This window comes from Budorcas taxicolor, chromosome 17 (assembly GCF_023091745.1).
Source record: "Budorcas taxicolor isolate Tak-1 chromosome 17, Takin1.1, whole genome shotgun sequence".
In the NCBI taxonomy this organism is placed as follows: domain Eukaryota; kingdom Metazoa; phylum Chordata; class Mammalia; order Artiodactyla; family Bovidae; genus Budorcas; species Budorcas taxicolor.
The window spans coordinates 39,324,124-39,331,179 of NC_068926.1; positions in this window are offsets into that span (position 1 = coordinate 39,324,124).

Sequence of the window (7,056 nt, forward strand, 5' to 3'; positions counted from 1 at the left end):
TGCTGATAATGTGCTTTCTTTTGAAAATGAGCAGACAGGCTGCTGGAATCATCCCAGAATCCACACCAAGTGACAGCTCCAACTTGCTAGGTCCACACTGCCCACGTTCCAGCAGATTGAAAGTCTCACCCAGCTTGGGCAAGTAACAATTGCAGACACAGTGACAACGGGGACAGAGAGCTGCAGGCGGAGGACCTCACAAAAGTGGGAAAAGCAGGATGAGGATTTTGAGGCAAGAGTAACTGAAAAGAAAGTGGGTGGAGAGGGAAATCTTAACAGATATGACTGAGGCAACTCTAAATAGAATTGCACACAAAAAAATTACTTAAAGAAAGCCATTCAGAAAATCATCCTTTAAGGTATCCATCGCAAGAAGAAAGGAGACAATATTTTAGAACTGATCTTAACTAATTAATTAATTAATCCAAGTTGCTCAGTCATGTCTGACTCTTTGCGACCCCATGGACTGTATAGCCCATCAGGCTCCTCAGTCCATGGAATTTTCCAGGCAAGAGTAATGGAGTGGGTTACCATTTCCTTCTCCAGGAGATCTTCCCAACCCAGGGATCGAACCCAGGTCTCCCACACTGCAGGCAGATGCTTTACCATCTGAGCCACCAGGGAGGCCTCAGAACTGATCTTATGACCAAGCAATAGGGCCTCAGAATCCTTCTGAGAATTCTATTCTTCGAAATCATGGTGAATTGAACATGCTTAGTCCTCAAAGTACTTACTGCCACATTTTCTCTTTCTGGCTTGCTCATGCCTGAAGTCGACTCACAACCATTGTGCTTTCACTTTCCACCTAACTGAGATGTCCTTGTATGTGTACAGCTCTGAGTCCTTAGCCACTATTTTTCAATAGCAAATGTATAAGAGGTCAGGGATCAAATCGTCTTTGTCCTAAGGGATGACTTTATCAGTTTTCACTATAGATGCTATTGTCAAACCAACCTTGAGTCTGCTTGGCCAACATGCAGCAAAGTCAATCTACTGACACTGGGTAGTGGTGAAGGAAAATACAGCACTTATTGCAGATGCCAAGCAGGGAAAATAGGCTGCTCATGCTCAAAAGACCCAAGCTTTCCAATGACTTTCAGGGAAGGTTTTTAGGACAGTGTGATAGAGAGGATCATGGAGTGCCTGATCAGCTCATGACCAATTCTTTGATTGGTTGGTAATGAGGTAACAGGGTGGTGTTTTCAGACTTTCAATCATCAACCTGTCTGCAGTCTACATGCTGGTGGGCAGGAAGTAGTTAATTCCCTCCACCTCATGGGGGTTTCAGTATGTGCAAAACAACTTAAGGGCATGGCTCGAGATATTATCTATAGCCCTGAGACTTTGTTTTATGGCTAAACTCATTATTTTATCTTAATCTGTTTTCCTTTGTTTCTGAATTTTCTCATTTCTCTTATAAAATTAGCCCTTCAAACACAGGGAAGACTATAAGGCTAAAGATTTTCTACAAAGAAGAGTCAGTGTGTCTGTTTCCAGGAAGGCCCCTCATGGTCCTGCTTGGTTTCAGTACTGCAGTTTCCTCTACTCAGTCTTGCAGAGCTCTCTTGACAGCTGCTCATCTGACAAACATGACACTCCTATGTAGTCTAATCAATGCCAAAATGAATATCTCAAGAGGTCTTGAAGAACTTCAGAAATCATCAAGTGTGCCTGTGGAATCTGAAGGGGTAAGTGCAGATGGTTCCAAAGTGGAGGAGTGGTCCCTCCCACCCCTGCTATAGTTTGGCAATGGTGGGAATCTGTACGGACTGTTCTATGTGTGTTAATGCCAGGTGTATCTAGGCAACACATGTAAGGGTCCGTGCTTTACCAATGACTACTGACTCCTACAATCTTTCAGCTTTGTCCTCTTCTCATCCCCCTACCACATCCCACCAACTACTATAAGCTGAGTTGCTTTTTTTTTATTTTATTTAAGTTTCCATTTTGGATAAAAAGATGGAAGAATTTTATGCAAAATCACTGGAAAGGGAGATAAGCATAGAAGGTTTCAAACTCTGCATCCACCCTCATGTAGGAAATGTTTTCCATGCCCAACCGAGTGAATAGGAGGTAGGGAAAGGGATCTGCTCCCTGTGGATCCTGTGGAAGTTGAAAGGAAAACAGACACATTTTGGCATCTTTGAAAGAATTTTAGCTCTTGGATCATTTCAACCTCAACAAGCACTGGAAGAGAGCATCCGGTTAGGTGGCCACCAAGAGATAAACACAGCAATGACCAGGAGGATGTTTCAGTGGTCCTTTCACCAGTGGATGCAGTGTGCAGAGCACCAGGGTTGAGGACTAATTTACCATAAGCAACAGATGCCAAGGTGAGTAATGGAAATATTTGGATAGGCACATTGCAGTTCCTAAAACAGTACATAGGGACTTCATTAAGGGAACCTTGTGCTAGATTGAAACATTGTCATTTAGGGAAAAAAATTAAATATTCCTTTTAGCATTTAAAAATCTTTTGCACTCTCCACATTGGTCTCATTTACACTTGTCATTATTTTCAAACTCATCATACTTTGTCCCAAACAATTTAGACATTAATAAAGCCTCCAATAAAGATTGTTTAAATGCCAGCTTGATTTAAAATGAAAATCAATACAGAAAATACTACCCCCAGCACCTGGGTTTTGCAAGTATTTGGCAAAGATTGATCTAATACCACAACTGTGGAAAGCAAGACTGTTCTGCCTCCAGGTCCCATTTTGCTTGTGGCCAACTTAAGGCACAGAGGAATTATGCCATTAGCCCAAAGTCACACAGCCAATTGGTTTTGGAGCTCAGATGGCCTGTGTTTAGCCCACAGGGCTGTACTGTCTGCCACTGTCATTATTTACTGTCTTTTTCATCTCCCTACTAGATCCACACTAAAATGGCTAGTCTTGGTCAAGGAACAGCCAGTGCTGCTATGTATACTGGTCTGCGAACCTGTTCTCTTTAACACTCCAGGGAAAAAGAGGAAGTTTTCACTATTATTGATTTGCTCCTTTGCTGGACAATGTGTTGTCAAGTGAAGAGAAAGAAAGGCAAGACCAGGAATAAGGGCTCAGTCATTTCAGTCCCAGCTGTGTCTGGGGCTTAAGGCAAGTGTCCTCATCTTACAAAACTTCAGATGCAAAAGGAAACTCAGAATACTCACTTCAGCAGTGCTTGAACCAATTTGGTATTTTGTAATATTAAATTGGAAAGGATTTATCAAGTTTATGTGATTTCCAGTTATCAATTGTGTTATTAGTATTCTGATGCTTTAATACTATACTGATGAGAAAACAGTGATTTGAATTCTTCAAAGAATTTTAAGTCATTGAAGCAACAATGTCTATGGATTCACCAAATCCTACTCCTCTTTTTTTTTCCTTTAGAAATAAAGCATTCTTGCAAAGACACACATAAAGGTATTTGTTTCGGTTTGTAAGAAACAGTTTTGCTACTAACATGCCAAAAAAGCATATGAGACAACCCTCAGAAGTAAATGGAGATTTATTACCAGAAAGAAAGACGTTTGGGTTTCAGTATTTTCATTTTCACATATGAGTCAAAGTGCTTTTCAGCTTCCTAAATCAGAAGTGCTAATAAAAGATGTAAAATTCTTGTTTTTATGGCTGTGACAGCACTTTAGCAAAACACTCCTTCTCAATGCTTGCTGAAGTGAAAATTCTCTTCAAGTCTCTAAACACAGTCTTAGATCTTTCTGATTATTTGCAGATGTGGTTTTGTGTGTTCATTTATTTTTTATAATTCATAAAAAATGTATAGAAATGTAAAACCCCTCCATTCAACCCTTACATCTAAATAGACTCTTGTACTACCTGTTCAGTCTATGAAAATTGGCTTCTTGAACCAGGCACCAGCAGTGAATATTCACAAAACTCCAGTTCTCCAGACCAACAAGAAATGGGTCCTGTGCAGGATTCCACTGCAAAATGAGACTTGACTCCTGACCAGCCTGCTGGAACCAAAAAGTAGAGAGCGTTTTTACGTGCAGTGACATGACAGCAACAAAGTGAACCTCAGATGGGAGCAGGAGAATCCTGGAAGGATAACTGGATCAAGAGAGTGAAATCTTCTCCAATGTCTCGAATCTCCTTCCGCCAAGAATACAAATGTCTGTGAATTTCCTAAGTCCTTGCTGTTCTCTTATTTCTTTCTCCTTTCGTCTGTACTTTTCACGAATAAGATAAAAGAGGTCAAGAAAGATGGTCACAGGGAGGTTTATTTTATTGCACCCTTTCTTTCCCTTTTTTTTTTTTTTAAAAAAAAAGAAGCTCCGTTAGTCCTACCCTACCCTCTTTGCCCTATGTCTGTTTGTCCAATTGCAGTACCCAGGCTTTACTCACTCCAGTGCGTGAATTTAGAGCTCCAGCAAATGTACTCTCCGTCTTGTGCACTTGTGGAGAAACTGTTATCAAATGAGCACAGTGCCATCAACAAGACAGATAAGTGCCTTCCATTTCCCAATTACCCGTGAGCAGGCAGAATGCAGAGGCCGGCAGCCCGGATGACGACCCTAAAGGACGATTTAGAGTCAGGTCGCGTTGCAGAGGGCTCTGGAGTCATTTGTAATTGGACTTGCTACCAGGGAGCCATAATGGTTTTTCATTTTCTATCAGATATTTCAGGGCAGATTGCAGGAGAAGTAATGTCTTTTAGTGGCATATTTCTACTTGACAGAGTCTAACATAAATGTTGAGTATAGTAAGTACTCAGATGGTTTTTTAATCAAAGCGGTAAAATTCTCCTACCCAACTTTCCAGCTTCAGTGATATTCCTACCCTACCTCTAACTGACCTCAATGTGTAAATAAGTTTTGAGATTTTAAGACCAAGCTTCTCAGAATAGGGTGTCGTTTTTTTTTTATTCAAGTCTGTGCCAAATTGTTATTTATGTACCAATTAGAGCAAAGCTATATCAAAAGTAATGAGATAAAACTGGGAAAACTGATATAAAACCAGTCATCTAGTTTTTTTTAATGTGTGTTTTCATATACGTTCATATCCATACACATATATACATTATATACAATATATCCTATATAGTATGTATACACATGCTATCTATACACTGAACACATTTATATATCCTTCCCCAGAGCTATGTCCTCCTTCCTCACAAGAAAAGCAAGAAACCCCAACTGTAACACCTCCCCATTCTATACAAACTGTATGTTCCTTGCTTTACTTCCTTAATTTCGCATTGAGAGACAGGTTCGATCTTACCGTCATCTGTCACATTAATAATACATAACAAAAAGGCATGTTTGATCTGTTTCAGTCTCTCATGCTCACTCCTAGGGTACCATTTTCCTGCAGCCTTGTAAAAAGCCAGCTTTTCTTCTCATCTGGTTTTTGTTTGTTTGTTTGCTTGCTCAAAAGGGATTGCAGCTTTATAGAGATCAAAGCTCACCAAATCATCAGTATGGAGCTGAGGAAGAGGCTTCTATGAGATTGCTGGAGCTTTTTGATACAAAGGAATTTTGAGTTTGGGGAAGTGCTCAGGGCCCAATAACACTTTCCTTTTCAAAACTGAATGTGCAGGATGCTAACAAATATTATTTCAGCTTCAATAACCAATCGTAAGAATGGCTGCATATATGCAGAGTCAGAAATATTTTCACAGAAAGGCCATCACCACTCATGTTTGACAATGGTTTCACGTGGGCCAAGCATATAATCTGTAGTATCGTTTACTAAAAAGAGAGCGGGCGTTGAAGGTTATACATGGTCAAGATTTCACTCTAAATAGTATGCAAGTTGGATACATCCTGAAAGTCCAACTTGGTGTAGGACTCGTATCAGCATTTGAGAAATTGCGATCATGTCTTTTCTTTGAATGGGTCTTAGACAACGAGTGATCTGAGGCAAACTGCAGTTGTGAGGGTCCATACTGGATAAGTGTATTAAGTCACAGAGAAGCTGGTTTCCAAGGAGCATCCTCAAACTTCTATTGCAGAGAAATCAGAACTCATAGGCAAGAGTTGAGATAGTTTGATCTAATCCCCAAAATAACTTGGAAATACAGTTGTTTTTGTTTCCCATAAAGCTTTTCCAATTTTATCCACCAACTTTATACCAAATTTCACCTCAGTTACCAGACATATCAACATTCCTGGTACTAAGCTGCTCTAGAGCTTAGAAGGAAAACAGCAGTTTAAAAAGAATTTTGTCAAAAGTGGTTAAGAGCATGAGTTTTTATATGGACTTGAATACTGCATTTGTAGTTTCTAAGTTATGTGATTTTAGTCAGCTTTTTATTTAACTTTCTTATAAAGCACATACCAAAATGTTGGGCATAATCTATATTCAATAAATGGTAGCTCTCATTTTACTGTTTTAATAAATCTGTTTTAAATATCCCTAGTCTAGATCCAGCTTCTATACTGGATACAAGAAAATATAAATTAGAACAGTGACACGGATGTAGTTGAAGACTGTCTAACTTTAGAGGGAAATGCATCTTATCGGGACTTCTTTGTTCGTTTTATGAAAAAGAATTATAAACTTACTCTAGAGGAAATTCCACTTTATTGATCATCATTGCCCTCTCCTGAGTGCTCAGTAAGTGTTAAAATACATTATCTTCTTTAATCCTTACAACAAATGGATCAAGCAGGTAATTTTACTGATTTTACGTATGAGAAAATTGACACTTGGAGGAGTTACCTCACTTGCTTAGGAAAATACTGTTAAGAAAAAGCACGAAGATTTCAATCCAATCATTTCTTAATCCAAGGATCCAAAGTTTTAAATACATAATATACAGTCATCTCATTGTACCCATGATGGATTGGTTCTAGGAACAACCTTCCAATACCAAAATCCATAGATGCTCAAGTCTCTTATATGAAATAGCATAATGTTGACATATAACCTACATACATCCTCCCATATACTTTATCTCTGTATTACTTATAAAACCTAATGCATGTAAATGTTATGTAAATAGTTGCTGTTGCACAGAAAATTAAAGTGTTACATTTTGGAGGTTTCTGGAAGCCATTTTTTTTGACAGTGTTGAACCTGTGGACACAGAGGTCTGATAGCA